Below are 27661 nucleotides of genomic sequence, written 5' to 3' on the forward strand. Positions count from 1 at the left end.
TTGGCATCTGCAGACAGTCCGTAGGGCAGCATTGAGTGTGGTGTCCAGCTTCTTGACATGGGGGCTACAGCACCAGACTGGAGCACAGTACTTGGCAGCTGAAAACACTAAGGCCTCGATTGAAATACACAGTGTCTTCGTTGTGGTACCAGATGGACAGTGTATCAGTGTGACACGGGCGGTTGTATTTGCCTTGATACTGACCAGGTGTTGTTTAAATGACTGTTAAATGTCACAGTGTTACTTAAATTAATGTTGTTGTAAGCTACTGTCATTACTGTCTGTCCTGCATCTCCCTCTGTCTCTGTCTCTCTTTATGCATAATTTTGTGACATGGAACACTGTAAATTTATTATGTTGATCTGTTCTATATGACATCCATTGCACGTCTGTCCGTCCCGGAAGAGGGATCCCTCCTCAGTTGCTCTTCCTGAGGTTTCTACCATTTTCTTTTCCCTGTTAAAGGTTTTTCTGGGGGGAAGTTTTTCCTTATCAGCACTGAGGGTCTAAAGGACAGAGAGATGCCGTATGCTGTAAAGCCCTTTGAGGCAAATTGTGATTTGTAATATTGGGCTTTATAAATAAGTTTGATTGATTGATTGATTGATTGATTGATTGAGCATAGGTGCCAGCACTGAGCCCTGCGGGACACCGTTGTTGAGCTTTCTCACCCTGCTGCTTTGGCCGTTGCTGATGAATAGCCGAAAGCTGCGGTTGCTCAGCATCTCCATTATGAAGCTCACCATGTGCTTGTCTGGGATGGTCTCCAGAAGCTTCATGTGTAGGCCATGTAGCCAGGCAGTGTTAAATACAGCTGTGAGGTTCAGGAATATGGCACCAGCATTCTCTCTGGGGGGAAACAGCACCAGCATTCTCTCCTGGGGGGAGATGAAAACAGCCTCTAAGTGGCCTCTTCCTCAAGTAGCTAAAGAATAGTTGCAAGGTTGCATGCTCCTTAACAAATGTCTTCACACATTCACACATTCACATTCACAGACTGCAGTGCCAGCACTTCTCCAGCTCAACATATAAGGCCTCACCATTACCAAGACGAACATCCTTGAGCAAATAGCCAGCAAAAACAACGTGACCATGATCCTATTGCAGGAGACCCACAGAGAAAATGAGAACATTTTCAAGATCCCAGGGTTTACCTTGGTTGGTCACATTGCCAATAAACATCATGGCATTGCCACATTTGTCTGCAAAGATATGGCCTGGTCAGTTGTAGGGAAATCCCCAGAGGGCAGAAAGGTAGAATGGATCACAACAAAAGTGCACTTGCTTTTTGAGAGATAGAATTATTTGGTGGAAATTTCCATGCAATTTCAAAGAACGTACTTGTTAATTATTATCTACTTACCATGCGAAGCAGACGTTGGAATAAAGCACTTGCACCATTGTGCCTATCAAATAACTTAATATTACTTTCCTAGTGAATTTGAAAAATTACTGTCTATTTATTACCTGCTCATTCATTAAATAATGTTCCAATGCCTTTCTATACATTCTGGGGGTAATTATAAACTGTAAAATGAAGCCTCACCCATTTTTCTTTGGTTTCTTCTGTTTTCATGAAGTAAATTGCTTTTTCATCGTCATTAATATTTCACAGCACAAAATCTGAACACAGGAGGGGAAGTAGGGAAAAGGGTAAAACACTAAGTTCACAGCCAGTGCTGTGACAGCCCCTGTATCAAATCTAGGTCCAAGATGAGACTACAGGGGAGCCAGGAATGTTCCTCGGGTCTGTATCCCTCCCAGTCCACCAGGTATTGGAACCCACAGACGAGGCAACATACATCCAGATTCAGGATGGCAGGTGAGGGAGAACTTAAATCTCCTGAGAAAGAGGGCTGGAGTTCAACCCCTGGGCTGAATGTAGATATATGTTTTTGTGGTCAGTCCAGACAATGAATGGTTGCTCTGTGGGGCCATGCAAGGTGTGAATGTCCATCACTGAGCATTCACACCCTGCATGGAAGGATGTGAAATCTATGATGGGGATGCAGTCCAAAAATCCATTGCTCCATTTCCCTTAATGGCAAGTCTGTCTTTGTACTTTTAAATGAGTTAAATACTTTTTATAATCATTTTAATGTCCAAAATTTTAATGAAGAGCTGTCAGTCTTTCAAATGCTGCTCCTGTTCCTGCATAGAACTGTGTTCATGTAGATAAGAGCAAAGTTCTGAAAGTCTTTAAGAGCGTACAAGAAAGGAAAAGTCCTGGCCCTGATGGCATTTCAGGCCATATTCGTTGTCAGATATACTGTGTTTTATTTTCAACTTGTCACTTCACCTTCATAGGGTTCCTTGTCTTTGGAAGGATTCCATTATTGTACCTGTGCCAAAAAACAACTCTCTGAAGTCACTAAATTACAACAGGCCTGGGGCACTCACCTCCCGGTCATGAACACGCTGGAGAAGACGGTGAAATATGTACTTTTGAACACAGTGCAGGCAAATTTGGACCTGCTCCAGTTTGCTTACAGGCGGGGTGCTGAGGATTGCAACATTACTTAACATGATTTTATCACATCTGCAGGGTGCTAAAATGTTTGTAAGATTACTTTTTATTGACTTTTCCTCTTTCAACTGTATCCAGCCAGGCGTGACAGCACTCACCATGGTGATCCTGGCCTGATATGGTAAATATGTATTTATATGCATTTGTATAGCGCCTTTCTAGTCATCCGACCACTCAAAACGCTTTTTACACTACGAGTCACATTCACCCATTCACACACACTGGTGGCTGAGGCTACCATACAAGGTGCCACCTGCTACTCAGTTTTAACACTCTCACACACCGATGGAACAGCCATCGGGAGCAATTTGTGGTTCAGTATCTTGCTCGAGGATACTTCGACATGCAGACTGGAGGAGCTGGGGAGCTGGGACCACTGATCTTTCGAGTGGTGGATGACCCGCTCTACCTCTGAGCCACAGCCACCCCACTGATATGCTAGCTAATAGACTTTTTAACTGTAAGGTCACAACATGTAAGAGTTACTAGTGTCTTATCTGATGCTCTTCTCTCTTCTATGGGGTCGCCTCAGGGGTGCATCCTCTCACCACTTTTATTTGTGTTGTACACAAACAGAGTCAGCATGCGAGGCATCACATCATCAAGTGATTGACTCAGTGATTGTGTCGCTCCTCAGCAATGAGGACCCTGATCATGGCACAGTAGTGACCTAATTCAATGACTGGTGCAAGTATCCCTTCCTTGACACTGATGTATCTGGAACCAAAGAGATGCCAGTAGACTTTAGGGAGAGTCCAACTGCCATCTCTCCTGTTTTAACGATCAGGCTGTTGAGGTTGTGAGGCAGCATAAGTATCTTGGCACCATTCTGAACTAAAAGCTGATCTTCAAGCTTCAGGTGGACGCTGTGTGTAAAAAATATCATCAGTACATGCATTCTTACATGCATGCTCCGACGTTTTAATGTTGACTGCACTTTCATAAGGATGTTTTATTCCTGTTTTAGTAAATCAGTTCTCACCTTGTCTTTTTTTCTGCTGGGGCACTTAACTTAAAGCACAGAAACAGGTTGCTGGGCACTGGAAAGGTTTGTATCACAATTGCAGGCACAACCTTAAATGATTTGACTGATGTATACATGATCAGACTGCTAAAGATAGCCCAGTCAGTCCTGGCTGATCTCAGTCACCCCTTATTTGGTGAGTTTGGGTTGCTTCCATCTGGCCACAGATATAAAATGCCAGCTTGCAGGACAATTAGGCAGAAATAAAACTCATTTGTCCCAAAAGCCATTGGCTTCTGGAATAATCTCTGAATGAATGATGGAGATGAAGGTTGAGGGATGGAGGGATGAGAGTCGAGGGAAGTAGGGATGAGAATTGAGAGATGTGAGATGAAGGGATGAGGGTCAAAGTGATGGAGGGATGAGAGGATGTAGAGACAGAGAAGGAAGGAAGGTGGGGGGAATGATGGGAGAAGTTAGGGTCGTGGACAGGTGGAGGGTAGAATCAATTGTGGTTCAATGTTGGGTGAAGGGAGGAGAGCGCAACGGAACCAGGGAAGCTGAGATAGAGTGGGGGAGTCATCTCTTCCCGTTGCTCTAGTAAGGGCAGGGGTGTCGTTTCAGCAAAAGCTACCCAGCTAACAAATTTTGGTTCCCTAAACATTCTGGGAACGTTTGTTTTAAGCTGTAGGAACGTTTGTTGAACATTGCAACACAACGTAATATACTGGCAAGTTTTCCTGACGTAACCAGAAGGTTATATTGATGTTCCCGGAACGTTCTTGGAAGGTTAATTGAACGTTTAAAGAAGGTTACCAGAATGTTCTCCGTAAAACGTTCCCTGCATGTTAAAACGGCAAGTTTTCCTGACGTAACCAGAAGGTTATATTGATGTTCCCTGAACGTTCTTGGAAGGTTAATCGAGCGTTATAAGAAGGTTACCAGAATGTTCTCCGTAAAACGTTCCCTGCATGTTAAAACGGCAAGTTTTCCTGACGTAACCAGAAGGTTATATTGATGTTCCCGGAACGTTCTTGGAAGGTTAATTGAACGTTTAAAGAAGGTTACCAGAATGTTCTCCGTAAAACGTTCCCTGCATGTTAAAACGGCAAGTTTTTCTGACATAACCAGAAGGTTATATTGATGTTCCCGGAGCGTTCTTGGAAGGTTAACTGAGCGTTATAAGAAGGTTACCAGAATGTTCTCTGTAAAACGTTCCCTGCATGTTAAAACGGCAAGTTTTCCTGACGTAACCAGAAGGTTATATTGATGTTCCTGGAACGTTCTTGGAAGGTTAATTGAATGTTTAAAGAAGGTTACCAGAATGTTCTCCGTAGAACATTCCCTGCAAATTAAAACAGCAAGTTTTCCTGACGTAACCAGAAGGTTATTTTGATGTTCCCAGAACATTCTTGGAAGGTTAATTGAGCGTTATAAGAAGGTTACCAAAACGTCTCCCCTCAAACGTTCCTTCCAAGTTAAAACGGCAAGTTTTCCTGATGTAACCAGAAAGTTATTTTGATGTTCCCTGAACGTTCTTGGAAGGTTAACTGAGCGTAACAAGAAGGTTACCAAAACGTCTTACCTCAAACGTTCCTTCCAAGTTAAAACGGCAAGTTTTCCTGATGTAACCAGGTTATTTTGATGTTCCCTGAACGTTCTTGGAAGGTTAATTGAGTGTTACAAGAAGGTTACCAAAACGTCTTACCTCAAACGTTCCTTCCAAGTTAAAACGGCAAGTTTTCCTGACGTAACCAGAAGGTTATTTTGATGTTCCCTAACCATTCTTGGAAGGTTAATTGAACATTATAAGAAGGTTACAAAAATGTCTCCCCTCGAACGTTCCTTCTAAGTTAAAACGGCAAGTTTTCCTGACGTTACCAGAAGGATATTTTTATGTTGCCTTAATGTTTTGGTAAGGTTAATTTAATGTTTTAAGAAAGTTACCAGAATGTTCTCCCTCAAATGTTCTTTCCAAGTTAAAACAGCAAGTTTTCCTAACATAACCAGAAGGTTATTTTGAAGTTCCCAGAATGTTCTGGGAAAATAAGTTGAATATTATAGGACGGTTGCCAAAATGTTTGAATGTTTTAAACACAATTATAAACAGCAAGTTTTCCTGACGTTCCCAAGGTTAATTGAACATTATAGGAAGGTTACCACAATGTTTTCAGTTTAATGTTCCCTTCATGAAAATTATAAAACAAATGTGATTCTGTTCCTACTCCTAGGCAATTAAAACACTCAGTGAATGTTCCTAGAATTTTTTTAACAATACCATTTACATCAATACCAATACATTTAAAGTGTCACCATCACCAACGCACTGAAAAACCAGAGAGAAAAAAATTCTGTCAACATTGACATTTGTCCGCTTTATTGGAAACTATGAGAAAAAAAAAAAAAAAACGGAGAAAAAAAAAGGAGAGCAAACAGGAACACTTTCTGCTAAGGAACATACAGGAACATACAGAAACTTACAGGAAGTAACACAGATGGAGGAACACTGCAACAGGAACATACAGAAACATACAGGAAGTAACATAAATGGAGGAACACTGCAACAGGAACACACAGAAACATACAGGAAGTAACATAGATGGAGGAACACAGGCCTAGTCCTGGCTTTCTGCAGTTTGGTCTGCTGCTTCACCCCCCTGTAAAATAGAAAAAAAGTCATGTTAGATCATCTTTAATTGCAACACACGTCACACTATCATACAAACAAACAAAAGTTTCTAAGACTTGGCTTTAAACAGCCAATGCAGGGTCTAAAATTATATTTTTGGCTCACCAGTCAAATGCCTGTGTAATGGCAATAATTCGTGGTGATCATGAAAAACACAGAGAGCTGTCCTTTGGGTGTTTATTTTCTTTGAAATAAATTATCAAGCATTCAGACCCTGGAACCCCAGCTCCCGGGCGAATGAGAGACAAATTGACATACAGAGTGGAAGTACTTATGCCAGAGAAACAGATAACGCCTTTGCGTACACAGAGAGAAACTACTTCACATATGCTGACCTTGTGGGCCAGATAAGGTTTAAGACATGGAGACAGACAGAAAAGGCCCAAACTGCATGCAGTATGAAATAGGAATAGACTAAAGCCCTGTTCGGACGGGATTAGTTTTACATAGGGACGAGGGGTAAAGTAATAATTACCAGAGATTTTAGTCCCGTCCGAATGTGCCATGTCAGTAATCATTACCGCACGATGTCAGTAAAGATTACCGCGACTTTTACCTTCTGTAAAAGGGTCCAGGACAATTACCTCAGGTAATACTTATCCCGTGCGAATAGATCAGCAGTAAACGTGTGTTAGGGCTGTCAAAAAAAAAATCGAAGTTAGAAATATATTCAAATATATTTATTTTTTTATAAGTTTGAACCTAAATTGGATCATTTGAATATCATTAATTATTAATTAATACTATCAATAATGTTGTGTATCACGGCAAATCCCGTTCGGGCGGAGATGGCTCGCGCACAAGCCGGGCCAGAGAGGGACGCAGCGGGAGGGAGAGGCGCCGACGGAGGAGTCCGCTGCACCAACACCACCCACTGCGCTGTCATTTAATACCAAGTCCTTCAGTAACAGAGGTTTCCCATACCGACTTTAACCTCTCCCGAATTGATCATCTTGTCAATAGCGCCGTAGGCTCGCTGCGAACAACACTCGACTCTGTAGCTCCTCTTAAAATGAAGTTAACAAAGCAAAGAAAGTTCGCTCCTTGGTATAACTCTCAAACCCGTAAGTTAAAACAAATATCGCGAAAATTTGAAAGGAATTGGCGATTAACCAAACTGGAAGAATCTCGTTTAATCTGGGCAGACAGTCTCAAAACTTATAAGAGGGGCCTCCACAATGCCAGAGCAAACTATTACTCAGCATTAATAGAAGAAAACAAGAATAACCCCAGGTTTCTTTTCAGCACTGTAGCCAGGCTGACTGAGAGTCACAGCTCTATTGAGCCTTGTATTCCTTTAGCCCTTAGCAGTAATGATTTTATGAGCTTTTTTAATGACAAAATTCTAACTATTAGAGGCAAAATTCATGACCTCCTGTCCTCAGATAGTACCTATCTAACCTCAAACACAGCTGTAAGACCTAATATATATTTAGATTGCTTCTCCCCAATTTCTCTTCAAGAATTGACCGCAGTGATTTCTTCATCTAAATCATCAACGTGTCTCTTAGACCCCATCCCAACTAGGCTACTTAAGGAGGTCTTACCTTTAGTTAACACTCATACATTAGATATGATCAATATATCCTTATTAACAGGCTATGTACCACAGTCTTTTTAAGTAGCTGTAATTAAACCTCTACTAAAAAAGCCCACCCTGGATCCAGAGCCAACTATAGACCAATATCTAATCTTCCCTTTATGTCAAAGATCCTCAAGAAAGTAGTCGCAGACCAGCTGTGTGATTTTCTCCATGATAATAATTTATTTGAGGAATTTCAGTCAGGATTTAGAGTGCATCATAGCACTGAGACAGCACTAGTTAAAATTACAAATGACCTTCTGATTGCTTCAGACAAAGGACTCGTCTCTGTACTTGTTTTATTAGGTCTTAGTGCGGCGTTTGACACAACTGACCATCAAATTCTACTGCAGAGACTGGATCACTTAATTGGCCTAAAAGGTTCTGCACTAAGCTGGTTTAAATCTTATTGATCTTATCTTTTTCAGTTTGTTGACGTTCATAATGAATCATCCGTACGTACCAAAGTTTGTTTTGGAGTTCCGCAAGGTTCTGTGCTCGGACCAATCCTGTTTATTCAATATAAGCTTCCTTTAGGTAACATCATTAGAAATCACTCTAAATTTCCATTGTTATGCGGATGATACACAGTTGTATTTATCGATGAAGCCAGAAGAAAATAATCAATTAACTAAACTCCATAACTGCCTTAAAGACATAAAAACCTGGATGAGCACCAATTTCCTGATGTTAAATTCAGACAAAACTGAAGTTATTGTTCTTGGCCCCAAACAACTCAGAGACTCTTTATCTGATGACATAGTTTCTCTAGATGGCACTGCTCTGGCCTCTACCACTACCGTAAGAAACCTCAGAGTAACATTTGATCAAGATTTGTCTTTTAATTCTCATTTAAAACAAACCTCACGGACTGCATTTTTTCATCTGCGCAATATTGTGAAAATTCGGCCTATCCTGACCCGAAAAGATGCAGAAAAATTGGTCCACGCTTTTGTTACCTCTAGGCTGGATTACTGTAACTCTCTATTATCAGGTAGCTCTAGTAAGTCCTTAAAAACTCTCCAGCTAATTCAGAATGCAGCAGCATGTGTACTAATAGGAACTAAGAAACAAGATCATATTTCTCCTGTTTTAGCTTCTCTGCACTGGCTCCCTGTAAAATCCAGAATTGAATTTAAAATCCTACTGTTAACTTATAAAGCTCTAAATGGTCAAGCTCCGTCATATCTTAGAGAGCTCATAGTGCCATATTATCCCACCAGAACACTGCGTTCTGAGAACGCAGGGTTACTCGTGGTCCCTAAAGTCTCCAAAAGTAGATCAGGAGCCAGAGCCTTCAGCTATCAGGCTCCTCTCCTGTGGAATCATCTTCCTGTTACGGTCCGGGAGGCAGACACCGTCTCCACATTTAAGACTAGACTTAAGACTTTCCTCTTTGATAAAGCTCATAGTTAGGGCTGGCTCAGGCTTGCCCTGTACCAGCCCCTAGTTAGGCTGACTTAGGCCTAGTCTGCCGGAGGACCCGCCTATAATACACCGGGCACTTTCTCTCCTTCTCTCTCTCTCTCTCTCTCTCTCTCTCTCTCGTATCCTATTACTGCATCTTGCTAACTCGGCCATTCTGAATGTCACTAACTCAGCTTCTTCTCCGGAGCCTTTGTGCTCCACTGTCTCTCAGATTAACTCGTATTGCAGCGGTGCCTTGGATAGCGTGACGTGTGTGGTTGTGTTGCTGCCGTGGTCCTGCCACATGCCTCCTGCTGCTGCTGCCATCATTAGTCATACTTCTACTGTTATTATACGCATATGACTATTGTCACACATGTATACTGCCAGATATTAATATATACTTTCAACATATTGTACCATAGTAGCCAGAACTATAACTATAATATTATTAATTTCATTAATGTTGCTGTAAGCTACTGTCATTACCGTCTGTCCTGCATCTCTCTCTCTCTCTCTCTCTCTCTGTGTCTCATTGTGTCATGGGGATTACTGTTAATTTATTATGCTGATCTGTTCTGTACAACATCTATTGCACGTCTGTCCGTCCTGGAAGAGGGATCCCTCCTCAGTTGTTTCTACCGTTTTTATTCCCCGTTACAGGGTTTTTTTTGGGGGAATTTTTCCTTATCCGCTGTGAGGGTCCAAAGGACAGAGGGATGTTGTATGCTGTAAAGCCCTGTGAGGCAAATTGTGATTTGTGATATTGGGCTTTATAAATAAAATTGGTTTAATGTTTCTGATACAGCTGCTGAAAGCTGCATCTCCCTTTTTGACCGTCTCCTGCTTCCTACTATAACCCCTAAATTCCACCAGATGTGTGTGCAGCGGAGCTGATACGTTTCAATTCTAATCAATGTTTGTGGTTCCACCGGCTCTGTCACAGCTGCGGCGCTCCGGAGCATCCGCAGCAGATATGCAGAGCTTCTATTTTTACGCTGGAGCACAATGCAGCAATTCAGCACAGAGCAGATCGTGCGGGACAGGAAGTCGTGCGCAGAAACAAAATAAAACATCCGGTTAATTTTAGGCGCAGTTGACTCTCTCCCGCTCCCTCAAATAAAACTCTCACGAGACTGTCGCAGTCAGTTAGCGCTGTGAGTTTGTACACAGATCTCTCTTTGTTGTTTCTTTGACTTTAATTTGTGCCAACAAAACCTGAATATTGTTTATTTTTTCAGCCAGAAGGGCTTTGGAGAGCTCCTACATGTTGTTTTTACATGTTACACTAATAAACATGACAAAAGAAAAACAATGGACTGACAACATTCTCAGCCTGATGCTGGCATCTTCTCTTTGCTCTTTTCCACAGATTTGTATATTTGGATCTCTTCCTTCCTGAATCCATTCTAAAAATAAAGAGACATTTGTCAGAGCGACTGACCTGCTGGCTCATTCACTGTATCTCGCTGAAACAGGGAGGGGAGGGGCAGACTAAGGCTGGGGCCACACTAGAGGATTTTCAAATCTTAACCGATATTAAAAATGCAAGAGACCACAGACATGAAGATTATTTCAACCCCTTTTAACTCTATAAATCTTCTAAATGCACACACTGTTTGAGATACTATAAAATTAGCCTATTTCAGTGATGTTGTTAGGTACGCGTCCTGACGCATTAAAATCTGAAAGGACGCAATAAACTCACTATCCATGCGTCCCGGGGACGCACCTCATTTTTCCCATGAAAAAACGATACATTGTGAACAACAACTCGTGTTTAAAATCACAGTAACTAACAAAAAAAACCTTGTTGTCAGCAGACCAGACAAGCGCTGTTTCAACCCTCTGCGCATCTACCATGGCTGATAGCGTTCCAGTGCCGTGCCGGATCTCCGGCGAGCCGGCCATGCTGATACGCCGGCTCGCCGGAGATCCGGCACGCAGTCATGCCAATACGCCGGCATGATGCCGGAGATCTGGCACGGCGCCGGAACGCTACCAGCCATGATCTACTCAGCGCAGACGTGATCCCCTGTACACAGTATCGCGACATGCTAGTTTGGCCACTACCAAAACAACTAGCCAGTCATCGCGGATTTCATTTCAACAATTAAAGATACGAACTTAGTAAAGTAGTAAATAAACCCACGTTTCCACTGTTCGATGCTGTGTTCATTCGTGTCGATGATGTTTTAACGTTTAGGGGACGTGCAGTGATTGACTCAGTTCATTTGATTTAGTTGATGTTCAGACATGAAGATTTTGGTGTTATTTTGGTGACAATTTATTTGTTAACTCTGTCATGGTGATGAGAATGTTCTGTTTATGTGTTAAAATCAGCACTTTTATTGATAATTAGGGGCCGGGCAGCCTAAGCTGTATGCCTCCTGCACGTTGGCCTGCAGTGGGATGTAAACACCGACCAGAATGAATGAAGCAAACTCACGGGGGGAGTAAAAAGGTTTGCAGTTGATGAAAAAAGATTCCAGATCAGGAGAACAGTGCTGCTGGATCACTGTCACGTCATTACACCAGCCGCTGTTAGTGTAAAAACAGATACCTCCACCTTTAGTTTTGCCGGAGAGTTCCGTGTTACGATCCGCTCTAAAGAGTTGAAAGCCTGCCAGCTGCAGCGCAGAGTCCGGTATTGATCCACACAGCCACGTCTCCGTGAAGCACAAAACTGCAGATGTAGAAAGTCTCCGTTTTTCACCATCAGTAGCTGAAGTTTATCCAGTTTACTGGTCAGCGAACGCACGTTGGAGAGAAATATACCTGCATGGCAGCGGTGTCCGCGTTGGCGAAGATGCACAAGCGCACCGGCACGTTTCCCCCTCCTCCGATGTTTCACTGCATGAGCAAAGGTGAGGGCACCTTTGGCCAAAAAGCCCAATAAATCCACTGAAGGCTCCAGAAAAGTGGGATAAAAATCCGCTGGAGTTGTTCCCGTGACAAAAAAAGCCATACAGCGTCACTGGCCCGAGCGGGCCTGTGACCTGTCAATCAACTTGCCCGACATACTATTTTATTGGCCCGGGCCATCGGGCCATGGGTTATGTCAGCTTTCCACTATTGCATTTTTCCGACATTTCGCTAATATTCCCTCCACTCTTTCGCCACAGCATGAGCACGCTCACAGCACGTTGCATTCCAAGCATCAGGTGTTGTGATTTGTGCACCGACCGTAAACAATAGCCAATTAAAGGGTTCTGCCTGTCAATCATCACATTATACTTCCGATAAAAAATAATTCATGTTTATATAATCAAAATAAATCGTGAATAACAATGTTTTTTTTCCATCAAGTGTATTTAATTTTTTAATGCCTCTGGACATCGAATTTAGGGCTTTTTAATGCCATCTAAGGCCTTAATTTTCGCAAAATCTATTTAATGACTTTTAATGCTTTTTAATGACCCGCGGAAACCCTGAACACAAGACAATAGTCCTGATGGCAGCACTACATCAAGCCTCTAAATTTCAAATTCATAACAAATCAACCATATGTGTCACAGCTTTGGAACTTTCACTTTCAAATTGCCTAATTTTGCCTAAAATTGCCCGGCCCCGACATTGCTGCACAGCAGCTATAATTTATTTTGGTACTACAGACACCATTTTGTTTTCATTTGAATTTTAGTAATTTATTTTGGTGCTATTTATGTAGCTACAAAAATGCTATTTTATTTGAATTTTGTATGTCATGCCACTGTGACAGTTGTTTTGCAATAACCTTTTCAGATTTGGAATTTTATTTGTTTAATTTCAGATAGGCTACATTTTGAACATACATGAATATATCCATTAATTATAACCATATCATACCATACCACCATCAAAGGAGTTTAACACTACAATTTAAGAAATAGAAGAATATAAGAAATAGAAAGAAATACATTTTTTAATTGGGGACCCACTGAATTTCCCAGGGACCCAGTCAACATCACTGCTATTTTATTGCTTTTGTTACTGCAATATTTCAGAATCATATTTTTTCATCAGTCTGACACATCGGTCAGCGAGGGGGACAGCCAGCAATTAAAAACATATCTACTTTTGGGCGCAAATACACATAAAATACTTGCACTGTAGAGCCCTAAGAAGTCAATAGGATGGTGTCCGCAAATAGGATGGTGTCTGCAACATTAGAAAATTCTGCAGGGGTGTGCCATGAAAAGAGAGTATTGAGTGACACTTTTTTCTATCGAAATAGAAAATATACTCACCACAGTGACCTTTCTCTCCAACTCTCCAATAGCCTGAAAGCAACTGAAAGAAAGAAAAAACTCATGTCACATTCTTTTTGTTTGTTTTTTAAATCACTGACACATAATGAGCATGATTAAATAGCAAATATTGTGAAAGATAATATTAAATATTAAATATTAAATATAAAAGGACTTACAGATCTTTGAATACACACACTACATTTTATTAAAGAGGACACGCAACAGCCAGTTAAACTAACACATTAAACGTAAACATTAAGGAGAAAATTGAAGTCTAGTTTTTTAGCTAGGGTGCGGCCATCTTGTCGTTTGACAGTCTATGACATCACTGGTTGTGCTGGCAGACAGCAACAGACAGTGAAAGTAAAGGACAGCTACAGACAGAGACGGTAAAACATGAAACTGTGGAGGTACAGGATTAGAGAAGACACAGGGGAGACCACTCCTGTATTATTACTTCATGTAACAACGAGTTTTACAGTGTTAAAGTCCGTGTACTGTATTGAAAATGTAACATATCGACATTTTCAATTGCCCCACTGGAATACATTGAAACAAGCTTTGGACCTGCAGTCCCTCGCTTTGTCCTGGAGCAATTGCAAATATTGAAAATCCCACCACTCATTTAGATAAAAGTAGATGGGAAAATAGGGTCCAGGGTGCTAAAAACCATACTTCCCCTTTAAGGAATGAGCCTCTCTTTGCAACAATCATATTGAATTATCTGACAACTGACACCCTTGAAAAAGGTAGGCTCTCTTTTTCAAGACACCTTAAGCACTTTGCAATGGTCATCTCATTACGAACCAAAGCAAAAGTAGCTAGTGTGCACTGCAGCCCACAACACATCAGTTTGGGGTGACTGTGGCCCAGATGGTAATGCAGGTTACCACCTTGCATGGCAGCTCCCGCCATTGGTGTGTGAGTGTGTGTGTGTGAATTGGTGAATGAGAGACCATTGTAAAGTGCTTGAATGCCTCAGCTGGTGGAAAAAGCACTATGTAAGTGCAGTCCATTTACTATTTGGCCCATAGGAGTAACATGGGGGTTAAGTGTCATGCTCAAGGACACTGACATGTGGACAACAGAGCCGGGATTCGTCCGTCTCGTTCATTCAAACTTTGTAAACACGGTTGGCATATTCTGCCATCATAACTTGGCTCTCAGAATTCACCAGATTGATGCCTTTAAATCAAATACAAAATACAAAAACAAAGCACGCCCCCGGACCCCCCCTAGAAGGTTCGGACCCCCCGCCACAGTCTCCAAAAATCCTGTCGGAAACACTGGGTGATCATTCTTATAGCAAACATGATTCCGAACTATAAATAAAAATATTCCTTAATTTTTATATTTTTAAACCTTTAAGTGCCGTATTTGTTTTGATGCCAAAATTCACATCGTGATCATGAACACAGCAAACACTATAAAAAAAATTAAAATTAAAGAGTGTAGAAAAAGCACTGAGCACTGTGTCTGTCATTTATATCTTGCATATTTTGTGACTTACCGGTTTTGCTCTCCTCCATGTGCTCTAATGGCACGGTTGCATCCCCTGTCCCTGGCACCAATCAGCCATTTTGGCACTGCTTTTTCCCCATCTTTCCTTGTTATGTCTTTGGTGAGGTAATTTTTTTTTCAAACTCTCTGTAAGTGACATCCAGAAAGAGCATAAGAGTGAGGCTCGTTATTGTCTAATTCGAGGCACTTTGTCAAGGTGAACTTATCAGGTGATGGATCAGAAATGAAGATCAGGCTACTCAAAGCGGTCTTTGCTATTTTATCATTAAAAGTCAAAGCGGCACAAGATTATATTTGGGAGCGAGTGTTAAGTGTTCCCAATGCAGTTGCTTTATGACACTGATGATCAATGAACAGTGTGCTCAAAACAACACTGATGTTGTGTTGAGAATAAATAAATAGCATTAGAAATGTTCCGTGCACATATTCACTTCTCAGTAATTAATTAAATGATCTAAGCCACAATGGTGTCAGTTTGTTATTAACTTGGATTTTTAGATATAGACAGAAGACAGGGGAAACAATATAGGAAATGAAATGATGATGTTTATGGAATGTTTATTTGGAGATGGGTAAGTTTATGATGTTATTTACGCTTCAGACTCCGCCATGTTGGACAGCCAGCGCAGTTGTTTCTGCCGTTGCCATGACAACGCGCATCCATGAACCGGTCACCTGTTAACCCGAAACACCGGCCGGTCACGGCTTTTCACATGTCCGAAAACGTCGCAGCAGATTTACAAACAGGCGTTATTTGGATAAGCTAACCGCATATGGGGAATCTACATGGTTGCTTTCTCGCCTGAAAAAATGTTAAATCTTAATAATGTGACTCAACAGTCCCACTGTGAAAATTGCAGCTGCTTGTGAGTCTGCTAGTCTCCACTCTGTTCTCCTACAGAAAAACGCTGTTTTTTCATTTTCGGTTTTCCGTTTTGGTTTCAAGACGGAAAACGGACCCATTTGCTTATTTTTCTGATTTTGTTTTGAAACGGAATAATGAAAGATCGAACCATACACGGATTAAACATATAGAGTTGCTCACTAACTGTCACGAAGTTAACGTTCGGCGTTATGACGGCATATCTACGTTGCTAACGCATGCATGGTACTGTGTTATAGTATGTGTTGTTCTATGTCTGTGTACATATAGCATAAGAAATCATACTCACTGTGCCATAAAATGCATTACGAATCGTCATGACGTTAGCCAACATGCGAGCCTCCTAGCGGAAACGGAAACATCGTTCGCGGGTAAACAAGAGTTTAGCCAATCACAGACCCCGCTGGTAGACGTTGGGATTATGGGTAATGTAGTACTTCTTCGTGACTACGTGAAAATTAATTGTTGTCAAACCTATATTTGGAAAAAAAAAACCTCTAGATACGAGCGTTGATCGTCTGACAGTTGTTCTAACATAATTAGTGAGTCTACATTGGCAAGTTAGGACATTACATGTTAAACTCATTTGAGTCATAGCATGCTAGCTAACGGACGTTTAGCCACCTAGCCAAGAACATCGCTAAAGGGAAAAAAGTAGTTGAACAAACTTTTAGGTTTACACAGTGCTTTTTTCAGTTCTATAGTGTTGTTTGTTAGTCAGGACTTACCTTCAACACTGTTTGGCCCAACTCAAAACTCCTCTTCAACGGTTGAAATATTTTAGGCACTGATCCTGAGCGGCAACTCCAGAATGAATGAGTCATCGTCGGTTATCGCGAGATTACTTTCTCTCATTTCCATGACAACCCCCGCCACACACACGCGCACACACTGTTTATAAAAAACAATGCACTGGCTATTTTAAAGAGCAGATAGGCCATCTACGGCTGTGGTTGAGTTTATTCAGGTTTTTATTTTTTATTTTTTTTTACCTCACATTATAGTGGCTTAAATACCAAAACATTTTGATGACACCTTTAGTGTCAATAATACAGCAGTATATAACGATATTATTTTACCTAAAACAATTAAATTTACATGTCATTTCACAATAGGCTATGGCCCAGTTGGGACCCATCTAGTTCCCATATGTGCTGGCCAACTGGGATGCCCATCTCTTGCCCATGTATATTCTTCTGGGATGCCCACATGGGGCCAAACACCAACCCACTTAAAAGCCCACTCTGAGCCCATGCCCAGTTAAAGCCCATGTAACTCCCAGTACTCCCGGTGGCCAGTCCGCCCCTGCACACCGCTCCTCATTCTCAAACATAAATCGCAAATACAAAACAGTCTGTTATACTAGCTTTAGCTTCACGTGTCCTGACAGAAGCCGACACAAGGAGACAGTGAAGTAATTCCCTGTGGCTTAGGCTAGCTTACACAGCTTAGCTAGCTTACACATGAACAATACTAGTTACCCAAATTTCAACCAAACAGGAACATCAAGGGGAACAGTATAGAAATTAATAATATATTAATAACTACAACAATTATTATTATTATTATTATTATTATTATTATTATTATTATAACTTGAATTGAACATCAAGGGGAACAGTATAGAAATTAATAATATAATAATAACAACAACAATTATTATTATAACGGGGCGAAGTAGCCGGTTGATAGTGGAAAACAGCATTCTGGGTTGGTTTTGCTGGTTGCAAATGAGAGTGGAGTAGTGGTGTGTTTTGGCCTGGGAGAGAGCTTCTTTATAGGACCTCACATCCATAGGCCTCAAGGTTGACAGTGAGGCCAGATTTTTTAAAGAACCTCTTCAGTTAGCGCCAGTGGCCTTCAAGGGGTAGAGTGCAGTGGTGAACCAGGGGGCAAGATGGGTATAGAAGACAGTCCTGATTTTGAGGTTGGCAAGAGAGTCAAGCCAGCAGGATAAGGCGGAGTGGCAGTGAGCAGCCAGCCCATCAGAAAGGGTGTTGGAATGAGCAGAGGCCAGGTGGGTTGTTATGAAATTGGTTAGGGCTGGTGTACTCACTGTCTTGATGTTCCTGTATGTGATGGTCCATTTTGTGAGCTGCCAGGGCAGGGAGACAAGAACAGTGAAGAGGATTGCATGGTGGTCAGACAGAGCAAGGTCCAAGCACTGAAGATGGGATGGGATTGTGCCAATGGAGTTCACAAGGTCCAGTGTGTGGCCTTTGGTGTGGGTGCACCCTTTAACATGCTGTGTGATGTTGAAGCAGTCCAGTAGGCTAGTGAAAGGAATTCAGTGGCGAACAAGCAGTTGGTATTGTCCACATGACCCCCAATAATCATTATGTCAACATTTTGGGAATGTTATGATAAAGAAAATAATTTTTAAAAAGTCTTGATAGCAGACTGTTGCCATGTAACAGATCATTGCAAACAGTTCTGTGTCCATACGAACAAATGCAATTATTTTCATTCAGAGCAGTAATAAACTTATTTTTAACTCAATAAAATCATATGAAAAATGTAATAAGCAGGATAATACAGTGAGTTGATTATTATTGCAGAAAACCTCTTCAAGGGGGATTTGTATCAGGATACTGATCATCCTGTCAGGATTTTTATCCTCAAGAATGACCACCTCGCTGTGCATTATCCATTACATGGCAACCTGTCCATTGAAGCTAAAACACAAAACATGACCAGAGGGCTGGCAAAAATATTGTCATGCTGCCCCCATCCTCCCTCGTTCATTACAGCTGATGCATTGAGTAGAAGTTACATGTTGCCTGTAACTGTATACTGAATAGGTAACAATTCTCTTTTATTCCTTTTTCAATCAAACTGCTACATAGCCAGCAATGATGATGTGTGTGTGAGGTGGAGGGGCAGAGGAATTAATAGAATAGAATAGAATTTATTGATCCTCGAAGGGAGATTAAATTGCTTTGTAGCTCAACACAACAAACTATGTATTCTGATGGCAGTTTATATGAAACATTTCCAGAATCTCAGTTCTGCAACGTAGCTGGATCAGTCGATCTCTGCCTCATCCCTTCCATTCCACCGGCGCTATGAAGATGGTTTCTAACTTCCATTGTGTGTGCATTGCTTCACCACAGCCTCCAATGAGTCTAATCTGATTCCTATCACAAAGCCAGCTCTTTTCACCAGTCTGTCAAGCTGTCGTTCATCTTTCTGTTTTATGTTGCCTTCCTAGCAGACAGCAGCATAGAACAGTACACTTGCCACAACAGATTGGTAAAAATATCTGCAGCATATTTTTGCAGATGTCTGGATCTGAGCCTCCATAAGAAATAGAGCTACTCTGTCCCTTTCTGTAGAGTGTATCTATGTTAGGGGACAAGTACAACTTGTTGTCCACGTGAACTCCCAGATATTTGTAGGTTAGCATTACCTCAATGTCCACCCCACGGATGTTCACTGGCTGGTCCAGGAGCTTGGACTTTTGGAAATCCACTATCATTTCCTTTATCTTTGTGGTGTTCAGTTGGAGGCAATTGTAAATATGATTAGTTTTTGGGTGACCCTGCAGTTTATGTCATTTGGAGTTATTCTGTGTATGCCTGACCTCTCTTGGATGCCCATGATGAATTTCTCCAGTCAATAAATACGAATCAATCAATCAATCAATGGAGATCTCAGGAGAACATTATAAAATTCACACACACAAATCATTTGTGCAAAGTTTTTAGAACTATCCAGAATTCAACCAAATGGGAACCTCAGGGGAACATTATAAAATTACTCTCAAAAAACGTTACAAGCATCTGGTTATTAGAATGTTTTATGAATGTTACATCAAAAACCAAATATGTGTAGAACTTTCTTAGAACATTGTGGGAAGGTTACCCAAAATGCAACCAAACAAGAACCTGAGGGGAACATTCTAAAAATTACTCCAAAAAAACGTTACAAGCATCTGGTTAGTACAATGTTTTAAGAATGTTACATTAAAAAATAAATATTTGTAGAACTTTCTTAGAACATTGTGGGAAGGTTACCCAAAATGCAACCAAATGGGAACCTTAGGGGAACATTCTATAAATTACTCCAAAAAAACGTTACAAGCATCTGGTTAGTAGAACGTTTTAAGAATGTTACATTAAAAACCAAATATTTGTAGAACTTTCTTAGAACGTTGTGGGAAGGTTACCCAAAATGCAACCAAACGGGAACCTCAGGGGAACATTCTATAAATTACTCCAAAAAAACGTTACAAGCATCTGATTATTAGAACATTATAGGAATGTTACATTATTTGTAGAACTTTCTTAGAATGTTGTGGGAAGGTTACCCAAAATGCAACCAAACAGGAACCTTAGGGGAACATTCTACAAATTACTCCAAAAAAACATTACAAGCATCTTGTTATTATAACGTTTTAGGAATGTTACATTATTTGTAGAACTTTCTTAGAACGTTGTGGAAAGGTTACCCAAAATGCAACCAAACGGGAACCTTAGGGGAATATTCTAAAAATTACTCCAAAAAAACGTTACAAGCATCTGGTTAGTAGAATGTTTTAAGAATGTTACATTAAAAACCAAATATTTGTAGAACTTTCTTAGAACATTGTGGGAAGGTTACCCAAAATGCAACCAAATGGGAACCTTAGGGGAACATTCTATAAATTACTCCAAAAAAACGTTACAAGCATCTGGTTAGTAGAACGTTTTAAGAATGTTACATTAAAAACCAAATATTTGTAGAACTTTCTTAGAACGTTGTGGGAAGGTTACCCAAAATGCAACCAAATGGGAACCTCAGGGGAACATTCTATAAATTACTCCAAAAAAATGTTACAAGCATCTGATTATTAGAACATTATAGGAATGTTACATTATATGTAGAACTTTCTTAGAACGTTGTGGGAAGGTTACCCAAAATGCAACCAAACAGGAACCTTAGGGGAACATTCTACAAATTACTCCAAAAAAACATTACAAGCATCTTGTTATTATAACGTTTTAGGAATGTTACATTATTTGTAGAACTTTCTTAGAACGTTGTGGAAAGGTTACCCAAAATGCGACCAAACAGGAACCTTAGGGGAATATTCTATAAATTACTCCAAAAAAACGTTACAAGCATCTGGTTAGTAGAACGTTTTAAGAATGTTACATTAAAAACCAAATATTTGTAGAACTTTCTTAGAACATTGTGGGAAGGTTACCCAAAATGCAACCAAATGGGAACCTCAGGGGAACATTCTATAAATTACTCCAAAAAAATGTTACAAGCATCTGATTATTAGAACATTATAGGAATGTTACATTATTTGTAGAACTTTCTTAGAACATTGTGGAAAGGTTACCCAAAATGCAACCAAACAGGAACCTTAGGGGAACATTCTCCAAAAAAACATTACAAGCATCTTGTTATTATAACGTTTTAGCAATGTTACATTATTTGTAGAACTTTCTTAGAACATTGTGGAAAGGTTACCCAAAATGCAACCAAACAGGAACCTTAGGGGAACATTACTCCAAAAAAACATTACAAGCATCTTGTTATTATAACGTTTTAGGAATGTTACATTATTTGTAGAACTTTCTTAGAACATTGTGGAAAGGTTACCCAAAATGCGACCAAACAAGAACCTTAGGGGAACATTCTAAAAATTACTCCAAAAAAACGTTACAAGCATCTGATTATTAGAACGTTATAGGAATGTTACATTATTTGTAGACCTTTCTTAGAACATTGTGGGAAGGTTACCCAAAATGCAACCAAACGAGAACCTTAGGGGAACATTCTAAAAATTACTCCAAAAAAACATTACAGGCATCTGGTTATTAGAACGTTTTAGGAATGTTACATTATATGTAGAACTTTCTTAGAACGTTGTGGGAAGGTAACGCAAAATGCAACCAAACTGGAACCTTAGGGGAACATTAAAAAAATTACTCCAAAAAAACTTTACAAGCATCTGGTTATTAGAATGTTCTACGAATGTTCCATCAAAAACCAAATATTTGTAGAACTTTCTTAGAACGTTGTGGGAAGGTTACCCAAAATGCAACCAAACGAGAACCTTAGGGGAACATTCTAAAAATTACTCCAAAAAAACGTTACAAGCATCTGATTATTAGAATGTTATAGGAATGTTACATTAAAAACCAAATATTTGTAGAACTTTCTTAGAACGTTGTGGGAAGGTTACCCAAAATGCGACCAAACGAGAACCTTAGGGGAACATTTTAAAAATTACTCCAAAAAAACGTTACAGGCATCTGGTTATTAGAACGTTATAGGAATGTTACATTATATGTAGAACTTTCTTAGAACATTGTGGGAAGGTTACCCAAAATGCAACCAAACGAGAACCTTAGGGGAACATTCTAAAAATTACTCCAAAAAAACATTACAAGCATCTGGTTAGTAGAACGTTCTACAAATGTTACATCAAAAACCAAATATTTGTAGAACTTTCTTAGAACGTTGTGGGAAGGTTACCCAAAATGCAACCAAACGAGAACCTTAGGGGAACATTTTAAAAATTACTCCAAAAAAACATTACAGGCATCTGGTTATTAGAACGTTTTAGGAATGTTACATTATATGTAGAACTTTCTTAGAACATTGTGGGGAGGTTACCCAAAATGCAACCAAACTGGAACCTTAGGGGAACATTCTAAAAATTACTCCCAAAAAACATTACAGGCATCTCGTTATTAGAACGTTCTACGAATGTTACATCAAAAACCAAATATTTGTAGAACTTTCTTAGAACGTTGTGGGAAGGTTACCCAAAATGCAACCAAACTGGAACCTTAGGGGAACATTAAAAAAATTACTCCAAAAAAACTTTACAAGCATCTGGTTATTAGAACGTTCTACGAATGTTACATCAAAAACCAAATATGTGTAGAACTTTCTTAGAACGTTGTGGGAAGGTTACCCAAAATGCAACCAAACGAGAACCTTAGGGGAACATTCTAAAAATCACTCCAAAAAAACGTTACAAGCATCTGGTTAGTAGAACATTCTACGAATGTTACATCAAAATCCAAATATTTGTAGAACTTTCTTAGAACGTTGTGGGAAGGTTACTCAAAATGAAACCAAACTGGAACCTTAGGGGAACATTCTAAAAATTACTCCAAAAAAATGTTACAGGCATCTGGTTATTAGAACGTTATAAGAATGTTACATTAAAAACCAAATATTTGTAGAACTTTCTTAGAACGTTGTGGGAAGGTTACTCAAAATGCAACCAAACGAGAACCTTAGGGGAACATTCTAAAAATTACTCCAAAAAAATGTTACAGGCATCTGGTTATTAGAACGTCATAAGAATGTTACATTATATGTAGAACTTTCTTAGAACGTTGTGGGAAGGTTACCCAAAATGCAACCAAACGAGAACCTTTGGGGAACATTCTAAAAATTACTCCAAAAAAACATTACAAGCATCTGGTTAGTAGAACGTTCTACAAATGTTACATCAAAAACCAAATATTTGTAGAACTTTCTTAGAACGTTGTGGGAAGGTTACCCAAAATGCAACCAAACAGGAACCTTAGGGGAACATTCTAAAAATTACTCCCAAAAAACATTACAAGCATCTGGTTATTAGAACGTTCTACGAATGTTACATCAAAAGCCAAATATTTGTAGAACTTTCTTAGAACGTTGTGGGAAGGTAACGCAAAATGCAACCAAACTGGAACCTTAGGGGAACATTAAAAAAATTACTCCAAAAAAACTTTACAAGCATCTGGTTATTAGAACGTTCTACGAATGTTACATCAAAAACCAAATATGTGTAGAACTTTCTTAGAACATTGTGGGAAGGTTACCCAAAATGCAACCAAACGAGAACCTTAGGGGAACATTCTAAAAATCACTCCAAAAAAACATTACAAGCATCTGGTTAGTAGAACGTTCTACGAATGTTACATCAAAAACCAAATATTTGTAGAACTTTCTTAGAACGTTGTGGGAAGGTAACGCAAAATGCAACCAAACTGGAACCTTAGGGGAACATTAAAAACATTACTCCAAAAAAACTTTACAAGCATCTGATTATTAGAACGTTCTACGAATGTTACATCAAAAACCAAATATGTGTAGAACTTTCTTAGAACATTGTGGGAAGGTTACCCAAAATGCAACCAAACGAGAACCTTAGGGGAACATTCTAAAAATCACTCCAAAAAAACATTACAAGCATCTGGTTATTAGAACGTTCTACGAATGTTACATCAAAAACCAAATATTTGTAGAACTTTCTTAGAATGTTGTGGGAAGGTAACGCAAAATGCAACCAAACTGGAACCTTAGGGGAACATTAAAAAAATTACTCCAAAAAAACTTTACAAGCATCTGATTATTAGAACGTTCTACGAATGTTACATCAAAAACCAAATATGTGTAGAACTTTCTTAGAACATTGTGGGAAGGTTACCCAAAATGCAACCAAACGAGAACCTTAGGGGAACATTCTAAAAATCACTCCAAAAAAACGTTACAAGCATCTGATTATTAGAACGTTATAGGAATGTTACATTAAAAACCAAATATTTGTAGAACTTTCTTAGAATGTTGTGGGAAGGTTACCCAAAATGCAACCAAACGAGAACCTTAGGGGAACATTCTAAAAATTACTCCAAAAAAACATTACAAGCATCTGGTTAGTAGAACGTTCTACAAATGTTACATCAAAAACCAAATATTTGTAGAACTTTCTTAGAACGTTGTGGGAAGGTAACGCAAAATGCAACCAAAATGGAACCTTAGGGGAACATTAAAAAAACTACTCCAAAAAAACTTTACAAGCATCTGATTATTAGAACGTTCTACGAATGTTACATCAAAAACCAAATATGTGTAGAACTTTCTTAGAACATTGTGGGAAGGTTACCCAAAATGCAACCAAACGAGAACCTTAGGGGAACATTCTACAAATCACTCCAAAAAAACGTTACAAGCATCTGATTATTAGAACGTTATAGGAATGTTACATTAAAAACCAAATATTTGTAGAACTTTCTTAGAACGTTGTGGGAAGGTTACCCAAAATGCAACCAAACGAGAACCTTAGGGGAACATTCTAAAAATTACTCCAAAAAAATGTTACAGGCATCTGGTTATTAGAACGTTATACGAATGTTATATTATATGTAGAACTTTCTTAGAACGTTGTGGGAAGGTTACCCAAAATGCAACCAAACGAGAACCTTAGGGGAACATTCTAAAAATTACTCCAAAAAAACATTACAAGCATCTGGTTAGTAGAACATTCTACGAATGTTACATCAAAGACCAAATATTTGTAGAACTTTCTTAGAACGTTGTGGGAAGGCTACCCAAAATGAAACCAAACTGGAACCTTAGGGGAACATTAAAAAAATTACTCCAAAAAAACGTTACAAGCATCTGGTTATTAGAACGTTATAAGAATGTTACATTATATGTAGAACTTTTTTAGAACGTTGTGGGAAGGTTACCCAAAATGCAACCAAACGAGAACCTTAGGGGAACATTCTAAAAATTACTCCAAAAAAATGTTACAAGCATCTGGTTAGTAGAACGTTTTAAGAATGTTACATTAAAAACCAAATATTTGTAGAACTTTCTTAGAACGTTGTGGGAAGGCTACCCAAAATGCAACCAAACGAGAACCTTAGGGGAACATTCTAAAAATTACTCCAAAAAACGTTACAAGCATCTGGTTAGTAGAACATTTTAAGAATGTTACATTAAAAACCAAATATTTGTAGAACTTTCTTAGAACGTTGTGGGAAGGTTACCCAAAATGCAACCAAACAGGAACCTTAGGGGAACATTCTAAAAATCACTCCAAAAAAACGTTACAAGCATCTGGTTAGTAGAACATTCTACGAATGTTACATCAAAATCCAAATATTTGTAGAACTTTCTTAGAACGTTGTGGGAAGGTTACTCAAAATGAAACCAAACTGGAACCTTAGGGGAACATTCTAAAAATTACTCCAAAAAAATGTTACAGGCATCTGGTTATTAGAACGTTATAAGAATGTTACATTAAAAACCAAATATTTGTAGAACTTTCTTAGAACGTTGTGGGAAGGTTACTCAAAATGCAACCAAACGAGAACCTTAGGGGAACATTCTAAAAATTACTCCAAAAAAATGTTACAGGCATCTGGTTATTAGAACGTCATAAGAATGTTACATTATATGTAGAACTTTCTTAGAACGTTGTGGGAAGGTTACCCAAAATGCAACCAAACGAGAACCTTTGGGGAACATTCTAAAAATTACTCCAAAAAAACATTACAAGCATCTGGTTAGTAGAACGTTCTACAAATGTTACATCAAAAACCAAATATTTGTAGAACTTTCTTAGAACGTTGTGGGAAGGTTACCCAAAATGCAACCAAACAGGAACCTTAGGGGAACATTCTAAAAATTACTCCCAAAAAACATTACAAGCATCTGGTTATTAGAACGTTCTACGAATGTTACATCAAAAGCCAAATATTTGTAGAACTTTCTTAGAACGTTGTGGGAAGGTAACGCAAAATGCAACCAAACTGGAACCTTAGGGGAACATTAAAAAAATTACTCCAAAAAAACTTTACAAGCATCTGGTTATTAGAACGTTCTACGAATGTTACATCAAAAACCAAATATGTGTAGAACTTTCTTAGAACATTGTGGGAAGGTTACCCAAAATGCAACCAAACGAGAACCTTAGGGGAACATTCTAAAAATCACTCCAAAAAAACATTACAAGCATCTGGTTAGTAGAACGTTCTACGAATGTTACATCAAAAACCAAATATTTGTAGAACTTTCTTAGAACGTTGTGGGAAGGTAACGCAAAATGCAACCAAACTGGAACCTTAGGGGAACATTAAAAAAATTACTCCAAAAAAACTTTACAAGCATCTGATTATTAGAACGTTCTACGAATGTTACATCAAAAACCAAATATGTGTAGAACTTTCTTAGAACATTGTGGGAAGGTTACCCAAAATGCAACCAAACGAGAACCTTAGGGGAACATTCTAAAAATCACTCCAAAAAAACATTACAAGCATCTGGTTATTAGAACGTTCTACGAATGTTACATCAAAAACCAAATATTTGTAGAACTTTCTTAGAATGTTGTGGGAAGGTAACGCAAAATGCAACCAAACTGGAACCTTAGGGGAACATTAAAAAAATTACTCCAAAAAAACTTTACAAGCATCTGATTATTAGAACGTTCTACGAATGTTACATCAAAAACCAAATATGTGTAGAACTTTCTTAGAACATTGTGGGAAGGTTACCCAAAATGCAACCAAACGAGAACCTTAGGGGAACATTCTAAAAATCACTCCAAAAAAACGTTACAAGCATCTGATTATTAGAACGTTATAGGAATGTTACATTAAAAACCAAATATTTGTAGAACTTTCTTAGAACGTTGTGGGAAGGTTACCCAAAATGCAACCAAACGAGAACCTTAGGGGAACATTCTAAAAATTACTCCAAAAAAACATTACAAGCATCTGGTTAGTAGAACGTTCTACAAATGTTACATCAAAAACCAAATATTTGTAGAACTTTCTTAGAACGTTGTGGGAAGGTAACGCAAAATGCAACCAAAATGGAACCTTAGGGGAACATTAAAAAAACTACTCCAAAAAAACTTTACAAGCATCTGATTATTAGAACGTTCTACGAATGTTACATCAAAAACCAAATATGTGTAGAACTTTCTTAGAACATTGTGGGAAGGTTACCCAAAATGCAACCAAACGAGAACCTTAGGGGAACATTCTACAAATCACTCCAAAAAAACGTTACAAGCATCTGATTATTAGAACGTTATAGGAATGTTACATTAAAAACCAAATATTTGTA

General features: G+C 39.1%; 1 protein-coding gene and 1 long non-coding RNA gene across 6 annotated transcripts in view; one reads left to right on the plus strand and one right to left on the minus strand.

The window, feature by feature from the left end:
- LOC117259087 (Na(+)/H(+) exchange regulatory cofactor NHE-RF3-like) overlaps nucleotides 1-27661 on the plus strand; it is a 267423-nt gene that overhangs the window by 21964 nt on the left and 217798 nt on the right. The window lies entirely within an intron of this gene.
- LOC144462699 (uncharacterized) lies at nucleotides 3827-16182 on the minus strand. Its single transcript, XR_013490909.1, has 4 exons — nucleotides 16095-16182; nucleotides 14912-15046; nucleotides 13399-13441; nucleotides 3827-6148 (listed from the first exon to the last, which is right to left on the minus strand). It is a non-coding gene; the product is annotated as an uncharacterized LOC144462699 (long non-coding RNA).

The sequence above is a fragment of the Epinephelus lanceolatus genome, chromosome 4 (genome assembly GCF_041903045.1).
Source record: "Epinephelus lanceolatus isolate andai-2023 chromosome 4, ASM4190304v1, whole genome shotgun sequence".
NCBI lineage: Eukaryota > Metazoa > Chordata > Actinopteri > Perciformes > Serranidae > Epinephelus > Epinephelus lanceolatus.